We start from the raw sequence: 19,302 nt of genomic DNA, 5'->3' as shown, positions 1-19,302 counted from the left end.
TTTATAATGCTATGTAATACCAGTTGCTTTAGTTTTGGCCACCAGTATATAATAATTATTTAGATGAATTACAAACGGAATGGATCTTAGTACACCCTCCATACTATGTATGGTGAAAAATCCTACATCCCTGTATTTTGTCACATCTTTTGTTAAAAAGTCATCAAAATTTGTCCTCATTTTGAGAAATGTTTAAATATTTACAAAAATGTATTGCTTTAGAAAAAGTAAAGCCTGTTATCGAATTTTAAACTTGACTTGGTTTATGGATGCCAATTTCTTTTTTTTCTAATACCATAAACTGGGATGTCAACTTCCAAAAATTATGTTTGACCTCCCCGACGGGGAATTGAACCCCGGTCTCCCGCGTGACAGGCGGGGATACTAACCACTATACTATCGAGGATCTTAAAATGAATGATACTACAAATTTGGATTTACAAGGATATGCATTAGAATTTCCATATTCCTGTAAGTTACGGTATATATTGGCATGGGCTGCCATAGGATATATTTTCCACAATCATCATAACTAGTCCAGTATTCCGAGCAATTTAAAAAAAATGCGAAGAATATTAAAAAAAGATGAAAATGCTGTCGGTTTTATAATGTATTTAGTTTATACAAACAATTAAGTATTTTATCGCAAATTACTCAGAATTTTTAATTCGAAATCTTTGTCAAATTGAAAATACTAATCACCAAAAAATCATATTTTGATCTCCCCGACGGGGAATTGAACCCCGGTCTCCCGCGTGACAGGCGGGGATACTAACCACTATACTATCGAGGATCTTGAATCGCACTTTTTAGAATTTTCTGTGTTGAAACAGCACATTTAAAAATACACACGGACACATAATCGGCAAACAATCGCAATCGGAGTATATATATGTCCATACAAACATTTGGCGTTAGCTGATAAAGCCCACTTGATACAACGTTCATTCACACAAGAATGGTGATTATAAACACACGAAGAAGCGTGAAATATATGAATTGATTATATTTGCAAATATAGAATGCTTTATTTGACCTCATAGCCTAAAAGTATGCTATATCATTAGGGTTTGTTCTGGTGATTGCTGTTGAAAATTTTAATGACATCATTTGAGTAAATAATAAGAATGTCATTAGTAACAGTTAATTTAGGGACCACGACAACAAATGTCGTCCAAAAATAAACCAAATATTATAGGTATTAAATGATTTCTTCTAATAGTTTATTTCAATTAATACATTTTAATTAATGCTTTTGCATTACAAACACCATTATATTGGGGCCTAATAGTAAGTAAGTCCATCTATACTTAATACTAAAATAATCCGGTCAAACACCTTTAATTATTTCATTTAACAATGGGTTACATTAAAATATGCCGATATAATTCAATATTTCAAATGACTTTTGAGATGTAACTACGAATGACTAGATTACAGGGTGAGATAAAAAAACTGCAACAATGTCAAACGCCATAATTTTTACATTTTTTTTTTTAATTTCATTGAACTAAGGCAAAAATGTCGGAAATAGCATCAAATTTTGGAATAAGTTTAGATTTGTTCGAATTGGTCACCTTCGGCACGAATTATGGCCTTCAAACGGTCAATGAAGCCGTCACACGCTGTCAGAATGTTGCTCTGCGGTATTTTGGCGCATTCCCGACGAAGCACTTGCTTGAGGTGATCCACACTTTGGTATTTTTTAGTGCCAACCTTGCTTTCCAAAATACTCCGGACACAATCTTTCAACGGATTGGTATCCGGAGATTTTGGTGGCCATTGTGGGCTGGAAATGAAGCGAGGGACCTCATTTTGTAACCATACTTGTGTGGCGCGTTCTGAGTCCTTTTGGAGTGTCCAAGGTCTGCGACCAAAATGTTTGCGGGCCCAAGGCTTCAATACACCCTCCAGAATATTTTCGCGATAATATTCGGCATTTATTCTGATGCCTCGGTCGATTAATACCTGTTATGGCGGCCCACACCATCACCATGGCCGGCGCTTGATTTCTGGCGGCCAACCGAAGGTGCACATTTTTAGCTGACCTCTTTGGCAAGTAAACACGATCATTTTGTTTGTTTACAAACTGCTGGACAATGATTTTTTTTCTCATCGGAGAAAACCAAATTCGTCAGTTTACCACTCTGGGCCAAGCGAGGCAATTCTATAGCTCTTTTGAGACAATTTTGTTTCTGTTGCGGTGTAAGTTTTTGCACTTTTTGGAATTTCAATGGCTTAACCCCGTGCTCATTTTTTAATATTTGCCGAATGGAATATTGCGATATGTTCAGCTCACGAGCCATCTTTCGGCCAATGCGACGCGGGTTTCGAACAAGTCGCTTCTTTACTTTTCGAACCATTTCTGCTGATGTTGCTGTTTCCTTCCGTTCCGTTCCTTGACGTCGGGCTACGCTAAGAGACACAAAAGATTTATTCACATTTAAATGCTGGAGTGCTCTAACGATAACCACTTGTGGTTTTCCAGCCAAATGTAAAGAAATCACACTATCACGCTTGAGTTACATCACGAATAATTTTTTGCTGGAAAATTCTCACCAAATTGCTTTTGTACGCTTGTAAACAATATAATTAATAATTTTAACAGCTGTCGGACGAGTGACTTAGAAATGGTATCAGAGGTTGGTTGCAGTTCTTTCATCTCACCCTGTATCTTTGCATTGAGTAGAAAGTAATGTATTGATCTCCCCGGCGGGGAATTGAACCCCGGTCTCCCGCGTGACAGGCGGGGATACTAACCACTATACTATCGAGGATCTTGAAGGATTTGCTATATATCCTTATCGCCAGGATAATAATTAGACAATTAAATCATAACAAAATATTAATATGAAATTCAACAAAAAGATTTTCAATTTTGAATAGTCAAATATCTATAAATCTAAAATTTGAAACAAAATTATCTATTCTTCTAATAATTACATTGAAAAATAAAATAATTTTTAAGTCTCTTTAATCGAATGAATCTTCATGAGGAGCAAACGCGCCCAAGGGTTCTCAAAAATATATATTTGATCTCCCCGACGGGGAATTGAACCCCGGTCTCCCGCGTGACAGGCGGGGATACTAACCACTATACTATCGAGGATGTTGAGATTTTACTAGAATTGAATCATACGCAAAATTCCACACAACCTAATCCGTATGAAGTAGTGGCCATTCTAGTTTTTTCATGGCATAAAATAAACTTCGAACGAATCTTCCCACTGTAGGGGACAATTCATTGCTAAACCCTTTGTTCATAAAATACAATTGAATTGAGTTCACATATGGACAAGTGACACAACCCGAAAGGTAGTTTAATTTCAAAGGATCTAGAAAACATGCAACTATGTACTAGAGTATTAAGGTGAGAGTACATAATAGGTTCTTTTGATTGGCTTTAGACATCCCCCGTCTTCTTCGTAAAAGGAGAAAGGAGTTTTAGGTTGCCCTAGTTCGATTTTGGTTAATCATTTATGCTTGTTAACCGTTTTATGTATTATCACTCAGTCAAATGGCTTTTAGAGTATGCAACAATTGGTTATATAATTTTTATAATATAAATTTTTTTTAGCATTTTCGGTCATAAAAGAATCTAATAGGACAAGTTTTCACGCAGCGGTTATTCAGAGTTGTATTTTAAAATTCTTTGCCTTGTGTAAACTTTACGGCTAGTTTTTGATATCATGAAAATTTGTGAATCATATACAATTTTCAATATCCTCGATAGTATAGTGGTTAGTATCCCCGCCTGTCACGCGGGAGACCGGGGTTCAATTCCCCGTCGGGGAGATCAAAAATTATATTTTTTAAATTCATCTTAGAAATTATCCAAATTACGAGTTTTATCAAAAGATATAAGACCCATTTATACGAAATCCGAGACTTTTACTGAATAATACAAGCCAGTCACATAAAACAGAGGGAATCGTATTATTTGGAGTATTGCATTGTTATTAAGGTTCAAGTTTTTCTCCCCTGTAAGAATTTTGACATGGCAATGCCATATTAGCATCTGTCGGCTTGTGATGATTATGTTGATTCCAAACCAGAGATTATTAGGGCTTAACATTTGTTTTCAAGAACAATTTATCGGCAAAGTCTTCTTTCCAGTAGCTTTTATTTGTTGAAAGATAAAAAAACGTTTGACCTCCCCGACGGGGAATTGAACCCCGGTCTCCCGCGTGACAGGCGGGGATACTAACCACTATACTATCGAGGATTTGGAATGTTCAAATGTAAACAATGTGAAGTTGGCTGTAAATCCTATAAATAAAAACTTAAATATGTTTCAGGAAAAAGAATATTGCCACATTTTAGTCATAAGCAGGTATCATTATATTTTAATTTAGCACATTTTTTGCATAGCTCATCATATACATAGAGCCTGTTACAATTTGATGAATTTGTTGTCCTCTGCTTTAAACTCTAGATCCAAGTCTGAAACTTTTCACTCTAATCGGACCTGTGTAGTATTTTGAATATTTGGTGTACAAGGTTTATTTTAATGCCCCTCCACCACACATAGCATGGAGGGTATATTGTTTTCGTCATTCCGTTTGTACCTCATCGAAATAATCATTTTTATATATTTTTGATCAGCGTAAAATTCTTAGACAATTAAGTCCTGTCCGTCTGCGTAATCATGCTAGAGTCAAAACGAATTTTGTCTGCAGGCATTTCAAGTTCGAATATGGGATATATCGGTATTTTGATATTCGATATTTTGATAAGTTTAGCTATATTTTTTCAATGGAATTATCTGAGAATCCACACAAGAAGTTCTTTCTCTTCCATTGGAAGAGAATTGCCTACATAGGTCCTTACAACGGTATCCCCGATATTCGGTATGTTGATAATTTTAGAGACATTATTTACCGAAATTGTTTCAAGTTTTGTATTTGAAGGTAGGTAGGAACTATAGTCTCTGACAGAAAATTCTCTATGCAAGTCCAGGTCTTCGTATTGCCCCAATATATCAGTGCCTCCCTCCATTCGGTATTTTGATGATTTTAGCTACATTATTCACCGGCCGAACTTACTGCTTTTTTAAATATTACCTTGATCAAAGGCAAAGGGCCTCCCAAATGTCTTTGAAGCACCATAAAATGAAAAATTGATCTGGGAATCCTAACTCCTTTTGCAGCTTTTCTCTTCTTAGCTCCACTCAGAATTTTCCACACCCTAAACCGAATTGGTTGGCTACGTGAATTTGGGAGACACTGCTACATGGTGTATACACCGAGTATTGAGTATTTCAAATGAAGGTTTTCTGTCCCCAAATATGGATTGGAAAATATGGCCAAAGCCCTTGAAATATCTGAAATCAGGAGGTACCTACGGGGTGAGATAAAACACTGCTACAAAGTCAAAAGTCATATTTTTTTTAGTTTATTGAATAAAAACAAAAAATGTAGGAAATGGCATCAAATTTTAGAAAAAGTTTAGATTTGGTCACCTTTGGTACGAATTGTGACCTTCAAACGGTCAATGAAACCGTCACACGCTGCCCGAATGTTGCTCTGCGGTATTTTGGCCCATTCCCGGCGAAGTGCTTGCTTGAGGTGCTCGACACTTTGGTATTTTTTAGTGCCAACCTTGCTTTTCAAAATACTCCAGACACAATAGTCGAATGGACTGGTATCCGGAGATGTTGGCTGGAAATGAAGCGAGGAAACTCATTTTGTAACCATTCTTGGGTGGCGCATGCTGAGTCCAAGAAAGTCCAAGTTCTGGTGCCAAAATGTTTGCGTGCCCAAGGCACCCTCCAGAATATTTTCGCGATAATATTCGGCATTTATTCTGATGCCACGGTCGATTAATACGAGCGGAGAGCTATCATTGGCTATTATGGCGGCCCATCACCATGGCCGGCGCTTGAGTTCTGGTGTCCTACCGAAGGTGCACATTTTCAGATGACCTCTTTGGCAAGTAAACACGATCATTTTGTTTGTTTACAAACTGCTGGACAACGAATGTTTTCTTATCGGAGAATACCAAATTCGGGAGTTCACCACTTCCGGCCAAGCGAAGCAACTCTGCTGCAGTGTAAGTTCTTGCACTTTTTGGAATTTCAATAGCTTTACCCCGAGCCCACTTTTTTAATATTTGCCGAATGGAATATTACGATATGTTCAGCTCACGAGCCATTTAACAATATTTTATCTGTATTAGATGAAGTATGAACATGGAATGCTTCGGTCGACTATATCTGCTACATCAAGCACATTTAACATCTTCATATAAAGTGAAGGAAGTTGTCGATATAGTCCAAAGTCTGAATATATTTAAATAATCGAACATTGACTGAGGGTATACATCTGTCGGAAAAACCGATTGAAACTTTTTAATTTTTTTCTTTCTTTATTGGTTTTAACATTTGGAAAGATCTGGCCAGCCTCCTGATTATATGGGTAGGGTGTAGTCTATTTTCTGCCTCGAACATGAAAAGTTCGTCACATCCTACATTATACCGTTTCTACACCAGTACAACAGTCTTTATTCCATCTTTCCCTGCCATTATTTGCTTTTGTCACTTCAGCTAAAACTCACGTCCACGACTTCATTTGCAAGAAATATCGACTAACCTTGAATTTTCGAATGGAAGTATGCAAATTCCTTTGGCTTTCCCCACCATGCTGCATATCCAGCCATGGCCATGTAAGTATCGTCTACCTGCATGTGGGTGTCATTAAACCTTTTTTTTTGGTGAGGGGAAGGGTTCCTCTTTTTTCATTTTTGAAAGAAATACCACAACTTGCAAAGCAATTTGCACTAAAAACCAAACATTGTAACCAAAAATAATTGTCCATGATTTTGTCATCGTAAAATCATTTGTTGTCGTTGCCATTGTTGTTGCTGGCGGTGATGGTGTTACGTTTCAGGTCATCATACCTCGGAATGCCTGTTCGAATGTCGCCACCGTCGTCATTGGTATTTATTCTGTGGTAAATGTACCACCGATGGTTGGCTGGTTGGCTGGTTGGCTGGATGGATGGATCATATTTTGTACAACTAAATTCCAGTTTTTATATTTCGTTTTGATTTACTTTTATTTACTTTTATTTGGTTTTAGTAGTTCTGTTGTGATTTTTGGTTTATTGTTGGTTGGTTGGGCATATTTTTTCATGGGTTCATTTGTCGTCATTTTTTCGGTGGTAGTCATCGTCGTCGTCTTTCTGATTATTGTGTTTTGATCCAAAACGAATGGCAGCAACAAACAGCACCAACATCAAATACAGCAAAAATATCAGCAGAATATGCTGAAAGAAAAAAAATTGGAAACCGGTTTAGATTAGTCGTCGTTTATATGCCTCCAATATATACCTATAGAGACAACATATTCTACATGTCGGTAGGTATGTACGTCTGTCGAGTACAACTCAAACGGGTAACTCTTTTTAAGTGAGTGAGCGTACGTACATACAGACGATTTTACAGTTCAAAGTTATAGACATTTTAGTTCATGCATACGACACGGCTGTTGCATCAATGTGGATAACTTAATTTTCGATAAAGTCGTCAATGGTGACATGCCTTAACGCCTCTTTGGTAATTTAGGTCCTGTACAAGCTGAATATAAGGTATATTGCGCGTGGATACCTTGCAGCGTTTTAAGGGGGCATTTGAATAGGATCCCTAATATATTTTTTCGAATAATAAACTTTTTGGCTTTGAAAAGTCTTCCGGTTGAAATAGGCATCGAACAGTTTGTGAGTCGATTCATGGTTAAATAATACCAAACTGAAGATGTTTGACAGTGAAACAAACCACGAAACGTGCTTGAGCTGTTTAATCAGTGTTGCCAAAAATAGCAAAGAACAATTTGAAAAGTATCAGTCGGTTTTGCCGACAGATCTATACCCTCAGTCATTGTTCGATTATTATACCCTCCATCATACTATGGAGGGTTAAGTTCGTAAATTAGCTTTGTAGGTCCAAGTTTTATGCGAAATCTTAAATTCCACATTCATATTAAGTTTTTGGTTGAGAGAAATATTGACTTGTATAAAAGTATAAAGTAAAGTGATGCTTTGTGGGCGTGGTACCAGACTGGGTTCGCAGATATCTATAATCTTCACAACAGATCTTGCGATTGCAAAAATGTTTGGATGTGTGTAATCTAAAAGAGAGTTGGATGTTTAATTCGCTTTCTTTGAGCGTTTTGTTTTTTTTAAATCTTGAACCGTATGTGGGGGAGGTATCAGAAGAAGTTGAACGATATTTACCATCTTCTCAGCAGATCTTGTGTAAGTAGAAATAATGTGATGTGTGAAATACGAAGAGAACCGGATGCTTATTTCGGATTTTATAATCGTTTTTGTTATTTAAAACATTGATCCTTTGTGGGGGAGGTACCAGAAGAAATGGTCCGATCTCTCTGCTACATTTGGAACAAATCTTGTTTTGATGGAAATACTGAGATAAACCTAGTTTGAATTGAATCGGATGTTAAGTTCGCGTTTTTTTTTTTTTTTTGGGGCTTCGTGGATATTAAAAAATGTAACCCTTTGTGGGGGAGGTATCAGAAGTAGTTGAACGATATATACCATCTTCACAGCAGATCTTGTGTCAGTAGAAATAATGTGATGTGTGAAATACGAAGAGAACCGGATGCTTATTTCGGATTTTATAATCGTTTTTGTTATTTAAAACATTGATCGTTTGTGGGGGAGGTACCAGAAGAAATGGTCCGATCTCTACCTTCTTTATAACAGATCTTGTATTGATAGAAATATTGAGATGTGCCAAGTCTGAATAAAATCGGATGTTAGTTTCGCGTTTTATGAGCTTTATGGATTTTCACATTTTTGTCATTTTGAGGGGGAGAAGGAGTGGACCGATATACTCCATTTTCACACCTGATTTTGGGTTAACAAAAATATTATGATGTGTGTAATTCGAAGACAATCGGACACTATTACATATCATAAGAGTTAAATTATTAAGATTGTTTACCCTTTATGGGGGAGGTACTTGATGGAGTGTACCGATGTTGTCCATTTTCCCACTTAATCTAGCACTGATGTAGATATTAGGATTCGCAAAGTTGGAGCAAAATCAGATCAGATTATCCTTTCTCTTTCTGTGCAGTAACATTGGAAAATATTGACCATTTGTGTGGGAGGTACCAGAAGGAGGGGATCGATATTACCCATCTCCGAACTCGATCTAAGTTTGACAAAGATATTACGATGTACCAAGTTTGGATCAAATTCGATACTCCTTTCGAGAGTTATCGTGCGCACTAGCCAGACAGACGGTCGGACGGTCGCTAGAACGACTCCAAATGTCCTGAAACGTTCACATCCCAATTTATATGAGATATATCGATCTACTTTTTCTGGTACCTTCACCTCAGAGGGACCAAATTTTTTAGTTAAAAAACGCCCGAAAGAAGCGTTCAATTCTTTTTAAACTTCACACATCCAAAATTTCGACTAACATAAGCTATGGTGCGAAGATGGTAGATATCGCCCATTCCATCGGATCCATAATCATAACAGATGTCAAAATATATTTAAATAATCGACCAACACAAATTAATTCAATATAATCTAATTCCCCCGAAAAAAATCGCTACATAGACAACACTGCATTTATTGGTTGGTTCAATGAGAATGTGTCCATGCCAGAAGTGTCGTTGTTTACTACCGAACATTCGTAGCAAATTTTTATACAGCATTTCATTTGGTATTTTCTGGTCGTCATCGTCAATATCAAAGTTGTTTTTGCTGGTGTTGCTGTCGAATGCACAATACACAATATTAAAGTGCCCAGTGGTAACAACTCAAAACAGTTTTTGGAAACTTTGTTTCCATCTGAAAATGGTTAATTATTTTAAATATTTTCATGCATAATTACCGTTGGTGACTCCGGCCATTTGTAAATGGAGAAAAATTCTTAATTTTTTAGCCAATCTGGGAAAAAATATTTAAATATAGAATGACATGGCCTAACTTTGACCACAGGGCATTTCAGCCATCTGCACACAAGTATATATGTATAGGCGGACAAATTGAAGTAATCTCTCATTTTGGTAGATATGGAACTGGCGATGTTTGCTGAACTTTTCATACAAAATTTTTTTCGTCAATATGTATTTAGTTAAATACTTATTCTGAATGCAGAATTGAAATAACATTAAGACATATTTGGCGCATAATACAGAATGACACCTAATTTTACTTGAAATCCCAAATTTTCATGCCAAAATAAAAAATTACTGTAAAAATTTAAAGATGATTGAAATATATTTCAAAATTGAAAAAAATATATATATTGAAAAATTACTGTAAGAATTTAAAAGTTTCTTATAAAGTGTTCTTTAACATAAATACAGGGTGAGATAAAAAAACTGCAACAAAGTCAAACGCCATAATTTTTACATTTTTTTAATTTTATTGAATGAAAGCAAAAAATGTCGGAAAAAGCATCAAATTTGGCCTTCAAACGGCTAATGAAACCGTTACAGGCTGCCCGAATGTTGTTCTGCGGTATTTTGGCCCATTTCCGGCGAAGCGCTTGCTTTAAGCGATCGACACTTTCCCATTTTTTAGTGCCAACCTTGCTTTCCAAAATACTCCAGACACAATAGTTCAACGAATTGGTATCCGGAGATTTTGGTGGCCATTGTGCGCTGGAAATTAAGCGAGGAACCTCATTTTGTAACCATTCTTGGGTGGCGCGTGCTGAGTCTTTTTGGAATGACCAAGGTCTGCGGCCAAATTGTTTGCGTGCCCAAGGCTTTAATACACCCTCCAGAATATTTTTGCGATAATATTCGGCATTTAATCTGATGCCACGGTCGATTAATACGACCTTGAGTTCTGGTGGCCAATCGAAGGTTCACATTTTCAGCTGACCTCTTTGGCAAGTAAACACGATAATTTTGTTTGTTTAAAAACTGCTGGACAACGAATGTTTTCTCATCGGAGAAAACCAAATTCGGCAGTTCACCACTTTCGGCCAAGCGTAGCAACTCTTTAGCTCTTTTGAGTCTATTTTCTTTCTGTTGCGGTGTAAGTTCTTGCACCTTTTGGAATTTCAATGGCTTTACCCCGAGCTCATTTTTCAATATTTGCCGAATGGAATATTGCGATATGTTCAACTCGGGAGCCATTTTTCGGCCACTGCGACGCTCGTTTCGATCAAGTCGCTTTTTTATATCCTCCACCATACACAGTATGGAGGGTATATTAAGTTCGTCATTCCGTTTGTAACTCATCGAAATAATCATTTTAGACCCAACAAAGTATATATATATATATACTCTGGTGGCCAAAACTAAAGCAACTTAAATCGCAAAGACAATAAATGTCCTGTAACTTTTACAAAAATAAACAAATCGTAATCATTTTTCCAGTTTTAAATAAGGGGTTTCATTCACTTTCAAGAAACTAAAAATAAAAATACAAAAATAATTTTGAACGAAAAATAATATGTGGAAAACTAAAATGACCCAATTTTTGCTTGGTCAAAACTAAAGCAACTTTTGATTTTTTATTTTAAAATAATTAAATTTTGGCTAGTAGTCGACAGCATAACCATTATTTTTGATAGAAGATGCACACCTACGAGGCATTGAATCTATAACACGCTCAATTTGATCCTTGGGTGTGCTTTCCCAGGCACCCCGAATTCTTTAGAAAATGTTGTGCTTATTTATTTCCGAATCTCTCTTGATCTTCCTATCTACGATACTCCAAAGGTTTTCTAAGGAGTTTAGGTCAGGTGATTGTGCCGGCCATAACAAAACATGAATTTTTGACTCCCGCAACCAATATTTGACAAGTTTTGATACAAGTTTGGGATCATTGTCATGCTGAAACACCCAAATCACCCAAATATTTTACTCAGCGTAAGGGAACAACGTGATGTCCAACACATCTTTGTAAACAAACCGATCCACAACTTCCTTTATTTTATGGGTAGGCCCAAGTCCATAGAAAGAAAAACAGCGCCACGCCATTTTTGACCCTCCCTCATGCTTCACTGTACCTTTGCAACCCTGCGGCTTGAGTCCTTCATTTTTTTGGTCTTCTCACCGTAAAATTTTTCACATCTGAGCCTTTAATATTAAACGTAGACTCATCCCAGAAATAATGTTTTTTCCATTGAGCTTGATTCCACTTAATATTATCGTTTCCGAAAGCCTTTTTGATTTTTTCAGATATAAATGGTTTTTTGATGTCTTACGGACATGCAGACCCGTTCCCACTACTCGTCTACGCACTGATCTCGAGCTTATATCCAATGATTGCTCTCTCACCAATCCAGTTGAACTCTTAAATAGTTGTTTTTTATTTCTCTCACAATTTGTGGGTCAGTACGGGCTGAAGTTTTTCAGGGCCTTCATCCGTTATGGACTGTTACTACTGATCCAGTTTCAAAAAACCGACTTAGTATACAGAAATAATTATGAAATCATACAAATATTTATGAAATATTTCTCGGAAATCATTTTCTGTGATATGTTGTTTTGATAGTCACTGATAATTTGCTCTTTTATTTATGTACTGTATTTGCTTTTAGCCATTTTTAAACTTTTTTTGGGCAGTACTTAAAAAACGAAAAGAAAAACATATACTGTTGTAAAAAACTTCTCAAAAAGGATTTATGACAAGCGAAATTGTCGAAGGAAGCAAAAAGCGATAAATATCACAGTAAAAACCACTGAAATTGCAGCGGTTATATGAATGTACAACAGAGTTGCTTTTGTTTTGTCCAAGCCAAAATCGGGTTAATTGACTTTACCAAACATAATTTTTTATATAAAAATGAATTTTGGTTTTATGTTTTAGGTTTTTAAAAAGTGAATAAAATACCTAATTTAAAACAAGAAAAACTTTCTCATTTTCTTAATTTTTGAAAAAGTTACAGGGCATCATTCTCCTTGTAATTTCAGTTGCTTTAGTTTTGGCCACCAGTATATATATATATATATATATATATATATATATATATATATATATATATATATATATATATATATATATATATATATATATATATATATATATATATATATATATCTTGATCAGCGTAAATGTCCGTCCGTCTGTCCGTCTGTTGTAATGAGGCTACAGTCTAAACAAGTTAAGATAGGAAGCTACAATTTTGCACAGATCCCTCTTTTGTTTGCAGGTACCCCCCACCCAATATTCGGTATTTGGATTATTTTAGCCACATTTTCTACCGGAAAGGTCTGATCCACACATCAAATCCACATCAAATCCACACAAGAAGTTCCTTATGAGCACTTTATCCCTTGGAAGAGAATTATCTATATAGGTCCACGATATCGTATAGCCCCCATATAACGGTACCCCCCGATATTCGGTATTTTGATGATTTTACCCACATTTTTCAACGGAATTGTCTGATAACCCACACAAGGAGTTCTTTGTGGGTACTTTATCCCTTGAAAGAGAATTATCTATATAGGTCCACGATATCGTATAGCTCCATATAACGGTACCCTCTGATATTCGGTATTTTGATGATTTTAGCCACATTTTTCAAGGGAATTGTCTGATAATCCACACAAGAAGTACCTTGTGGGTACTTTATATCTCGGAAGAGAATTATCTATATAGGTCCTGCTTTTTTACTTGTTACTTTTCGAACCATTTCGGTTGATGTTGCTGTTTTCTTCCGTTCACTTCTTTGACGTGGGGCTAGGCTCCCAGTATCACGGTGACGAGGGATGGTACGAGATACAAAAGATTTACTCACATTTAAATGCTGGAGTGTTCTAACGATAGCCACTTGTGGTTTCCCAGCCAAATATAAAGGAATCACACTATAACGTTTGAATTCCATCAGGACTTTTTTCTGGAAAATTCTCACCAAAATGCTTTTGTACGCTTGTAATGAGCTGTCATTAGAATAATTTTAACAGCTGTCGGACGAGTGGCTTAAAAATGACAGCAGCCTGATGTTGGTTGCAATTTTTTCATATCACCCTGTATATATTTTAAAAATTAAAAAAAAAAAACAAGTTAAAAAGCAGTAAGTTCGGCCGGGTCGAACTTTGAATTTCCAAATCCTAAAAAAATTTTAAAAATACCGAATATTGTCGTTATATTGGTGCATATACGACGTGGACCCACACAGGCATTATTTGTCATAAGTCATTACCAAATTTAAATTCGGAACTTGAAATAAACGGTGAATAATGTAGCTTAAATCATCAAAATATAGAATATAGGGAGGTACCGTTATATTGGAGCTGTGCGAAGACCTGAACCTGCGTAGACAATTATCTCACAGGCTGTAGCATCCATTACGAACTTCAAATACCACATCTCAAACAATTTTGATGGGTTTTTTACCTAAAATCGTCAAAATACCGAATATAGGGAGGTACTGATATATGGGGCCTTTACGAAGACCTGGACCTACAAAGACAATTTTCTGTCACAGACTGGAGTTTCCATTACGAACTCTAAATGCGTAATTTGAAAAAAATTTGGTGAATAAAGACGCTAAAATCACCAAAATACCGAATATAGGGAGGTACCGTTATATGGGGGCTATAGGAAGACGTGGGCCTGCACAAACAATTTTCTGTCTTAAGGTGTAGTATTCATTTCGAACTTCAAATACCAAATTTGAAAACATACCGTTAAAGTCATCAAAATACCGAATATAGGGAGGTAGGTTATATGGGGACTATACGAAGACGCGAACCTGCACAGACATTTTTCTGTCTTAGGGTGTAGTATCCATTTCGAACTTCAAATACCAAATTTGAAACAATTCCGGTGAATAATGTCGCTAAAATCATCAAAATACCGAATATAGGAAGGTACCGTTATATGGGGGCTATATGAAAACGTGGACTTACATGGCCCATTTACGAACTTAACCTGCCTACTGGAAAAATAAACATGTGTGCAAAATTTTAGCCCTCTATCTCAATTCATTCGAAAGATAGCGTGATTACAACAGAGAGACAGACAGACGGACAGACAGACAGACAGACAGACAGACAGACGGACAGACAGACGGGCATCGCTAAATCGACTTAGAATTTTACGCTGATCAAGAATATATATACTTTGTTGGGTCTGACATGAGTATTTCGAGGAGTTACAAACGGAATGACAAAGTTAATATACCCTCCATAGTATGGTGGAGGTTATAAAATGAATATTGAAGACTCACTTATAAAGTGTTTCTGGACATAAATATGTGCGTGTTCCATCTCGACATCATCCACATTCTTTGTTGTGGACACTCTGTTGTTTTCATATTCTCCTTTGTCACTCTTTTGTTTGTTTTTGGTTTCTGCAAGTGATTTTTTTTTGTTTTGGTTCGTGTGTCTGGCTGGGGCCAATCAACCAACCACAACAAACTCAACAAAATGTTTCTTTCCATGGAATTTGGAATATTTTTGACATGAGTCACTTTAAAGATTTGATTGTCGACAACATTTTTTTGCCTCAAATTGATAGGAGATTAGGGGCGATAAATCTGAAATGAAATTTATCAAATTAACACAAGATTCGATTCGATGTTTGATGATAAGCAAGATAGTTGGTGAGGGTAGACAAATGTTTTCAATCATTTGTGTAAAGATTTAGGGGGAAAATTGGAAGACTTTTGACAAAAGAGGGACAAAAATTTTTGTGGGGTGAAATGATTTGATCATTTGCTCGAGTTGGTTCTAAAAGTACCAATGATGGGAAAAAGTTCTAAAAACCGCGTTTTGAACTAAAATTCAATACTTTTCCAATTTCGCTTGTGGGTGGTATTTTTCGGCAACTGCACTGAAAAGTACTAAAACCTGCGTTTTTTAGGCGTTCGGGATATTATAAAAAGTTTGTAACACCTTGGCCCCCAACCCTCTATGTTATGTATGGACATTCCTGTCTCGCCGATCTGAGTCAATCTAGGTATGTGTGTCCCTCCGTCCGTTAGTCCCTGTCCATTTTAATTTGTTATCACGTTACATATCGCAACTACGGACCGATCCTCACGAAACTTTCCATGAAGGTGGGGGTTATGGTCAGAATGATCGCAGAATATTTAGGGGTTGAAATGGACCTGATTTTTCAATCGCTCTAAAGGTCACAATTAAAAACCAATCGACACGGAATTTGGCATGGGGTTAGAGACAAGACAGAAGTCTATTTTGCATGCAGGTCATTGTTGATGCGATAAGGCGATGGTTTTGGAAATTCTTTTTAAGAAGGACTATAAGTATTAAAAACTGTGTTAAACTCTATGCTTAAAGAGCTGGAATCTTGAAGCTTCGAATATAGGTTATAATTGGATCAAGGCATAGTCAAGAAAAACTGCCCTTTCTTGTAAAATTTGTACTGAATATGGTACTAAAAGTACCCTACAGAGGGTGTATATCATTTGATATGGCCAAAACGTGCCTCATCGAAATAACGGTTTTAGACCCTAGGTCTCTTTGGACCAAATCCGTTTCAGGGCATTTGGAGTCGATCTAGCCATGTCCTGGTGCGCACGATAACTCTCGAAGGGAGTATCCGAATTGGCCCAAGCTTGGTACATCGTAATATTATTATCAAACTTAGATCAAGTTCGGGATGGCCAATATAGGTCCACTTTTTCTGGTACCTTCCCACAAAAAATCGGAATTTTCAAAAAAATATTTTACTGCACGGAAAGAGAAAGGGTATCCGATTTTGTTCTAATTTGCAAATCCTAATATTTGCATCAGTGCTAGTCAGGTTCGAAAACGGACAATATCGGTCTACTCCATCAAGTACCTCCCACACAAAAGGTCAAAATTTTGAATAATTATAACTCTCGTAGAATGTGATGTAAGTGCCCGAATGTCTTCAAATTGCACACATCACAATATTTTTATTAACCCAAGATGTGGTGTAAAGATGGAATATATCGGTTCACTGCTTTTGGTTACCACCCCACAAAGGCTCAAAAATTATTTAATATTCATGAAGCTCATAAAACACCAATGTAACATCCGATTCCATTCAGACTTGGTACATCTGAATACTTCCATAAACACAAGATCTGTTATAAAGATGGTAGAGATCGGACCATTCCTTCAGGTAGTTCCCCCACAAAGGGATAACATTTTGAATAACCAAAACGATCATAAAATCCGAAATAAGCATCCGATTCTCTTCAAATTACATACAAAACAATATTTTGATTAAGCCAAGGTATGGTATGAAATTGGGATATATCGGTCCACTCCTTCTGATACCTGCCCCACAAAAAGAATCAAAATTTTGGATATCCACGAAGCTCATAAAACACCAAAGTAACATCCGATTCTATTCAGACTTGGTACATCTCAATACTTCCATTAACACAAGATCTGTTATAAAGATGGTGGAGATCTGACCATTCCTTCAGGTAGCTCCCCCACAAAGGGATAACATTTTGAATAACCAAAACGATCATAAAATCCAAAATAAGCATCCGGTTCTCTTCAAATAACACACATCACAATATTTTGATTAAACCAAGGTATGGTATGAAATTGGGATATATCGGTCCACTCTTCCTGGTACCTGCCCCACAAAGGATCAAAATTTTGAATATCCATGGAGCTTATAAATGGCGAAATTAACATCCGATTCCATTCAGACTTGGTATATCTCAACGTCATCATCAACGAAAGATATATTATAAAGATGGTACAGATCGGAACATTCCTTCTGGTACCTCGCCCACAAAGGGTCAAAGTTTTGTATAACCAAAACGATTATAAAATCTGATATAAGCATACGGTTCTCTTCGTATTTCCCACATCTCATTATTTTTACTAACACAACATCTGCTGTGAAGATGGGATATATCGGTCCACTTCTTCTGGTATCTCAACCACAAAGGGTCAACATTTTGAATATCCGATTCCATTCAATCTTATTACATCTCAATATTTCCATCAACACAAGATCTGTTACAATGATGACAGAGATCGGAATATTTCTTCTGTCACCTGCCCGCATAGGGCTCAAGATTTTGAAAAACAAAAGCTCAAAGTAAGCGAATTAAGTATCCAAGTCTCTTCACACCCACAAACATTTTTGCTAACACAAGATCTGTTGTGTAGATGATGAAGGACGAACCCTATTGAAATTGGAGTTAATCGGTCAAAATTTAGATATAGCTCCCATATATATCTTCGTCCGATTTGCTTTTTATTGCGCACCAAACGTGTAATATTATCCCGAATAGTATGGAATTTTGCATATACACCTAAATTAGGTCTGAAAATAAATATGCCAAATTTCATCGAAATCGGTTCGGATATAGCTATAGCTCCCATATATATTATTCATCCGATTTGTTATTTTTGTCCTCCGCAGCCGTAATATGCACTCTATAACAACAATATGTGGGGAAACATATCAAATGCAGCTCAGAAATACCTTTGTTAAATTTTATCGAAATCGGTTCAGATTTGGGTATAGCTCCCATATATAACTTCGTCCGATTTACCTTTTATTGTGCACCAAACGTCTAATATTTGCCCAAATGGGATGGAATTTGGTACAAACGACCGAACTGAGTCTAGAAGCTAGTATGGCAAACTTGGTGAAGATCGGTTCAGATATAGCTATAGCTCCCATATATATTGTTCATCCGATTTGTTACCCACAGCCATAATATGCACTCCGTAACAACGATATTCAGGGAAATATATCAAATGCAGCTCAGAAATACCTTTGCTAAATTTTATCGAGATCGGTTCAGATTTGGATATAACTCGTTGTAATAAACAAACGTTGTTTTTATAAAAACATCAATAAAGGGATAAAGCCTGACCATTTTGCAACAACAAAATACTACGGTATCCCGAACAAACAAGCCACACTGTTCTATAACTCCCATATATATCTTTATCTGATTTCAAATTAATTTTGCCCAAATGGGCAATACAAGTTCGAATTTAAAAGAAACAAATGCTACGGCATACAGAGTTGCCCATATTCGACGGACCCATCTGGCAACGCCATAGCTTTTGACAGAGATGTCACATCGCTTAATGACATACCGCGTTTGAAGCGTCAGTCCAAGCAGATTTTTACCATGAACCAATACACGCGCTCTGAAATAGTTGAAATTTACATTCAACAGAAGAAGTCAATTGTGAAAACTCAACGTGCTTTTAAAACATTAAAAAATGTGGGAAGTGCGCCTTCTAAGAACACCATTAAGCGTTTATACGAAAATTTTCGACTGGTAAGGCTCTTTCTAATCCGAAGAGGCCATATAAAAGTCGACCAAGGCGATCGGCCGAGAATATCGGTGCCGTACGAGCCAGTGTTGAGAGGTCCCCAA

At 36.6% G+C, this 19,302-nt stretch overlaps 1 protein-coding gene and 5 non-coding genes across 6 annotated transcripts in view; 2 read left to right on the top strand and 4 right to left on the bottom strand.

Annotated features, from left to right (window-relative positions):
- LOC131806386 (neurogenic protein mastermind-like) overlaps positions 1–19,302 on the top strand; it is a 418,316-nt gene that overhangs the window by 9,719 nt on the left and 389,295 nt on the right. The window lies entirely within an intron of this gene.
- On the bottom strand, positions 335–406 carry TRNAD-GUC (transfer RNA aspartic acid (anticodon GUC)). Its single transcript has one exon. It is a non-coding gene; the product is annotated as a tRNA-Asp (tRNA).
- Positions 722–793, bottom strand: TRNAD-GUC (transfer RNA aspartic acid (anticodon GUC)). The gene has a single exon. It is a non-coding gene; the product is annotated as a tRNA-Asp (tRNA).
- On the bottom strand, positions 3,038–3,109 carry TRNAD-GUC (transfer RNA aspartic acid (anticodon GUC)). Its single transcript has one exon. It is a non-coding gene; the product is annotated as a tRNA-Asp (tRNA).
- TRNAD-GUC (transfer RNA aspartic acid (anticodon GUC)) lies at positions 3,724–3,795 on the top strand. The gene has a single exon. It is a non-coding gene; the product is annotated as a tRNA-Asp (tRNA).
- TRNAD-GUC (transfer RNA aspartic acid (anticodon GUC)) lies at positions 4,154–4,225 on the bottom strand. Its single transcript has one exon. It is a non-coding gene; the product is annotated as a tRNA-Asp (tRNA).

This window comes from Musca domestica, unplaced genomic scaffold (assembly GCF_030504385.1).
Source record: "Musca domestica strain aabys unplaced genomic scaffold, Musca_domestica.polishedcontigs.V.1.1 75, whole genome shotgun sequence".
In the NCBI taxonomy this organism is placed as follows: domain Eukaryota; kingdom Metazoa; phylum Arthropoda; class Insecta; order Diptera; family Muscidae; genus Musca; species Musca domestica.
This window is presented reverse-complemented; position numbering and strand designations above follow the sequence as displayed.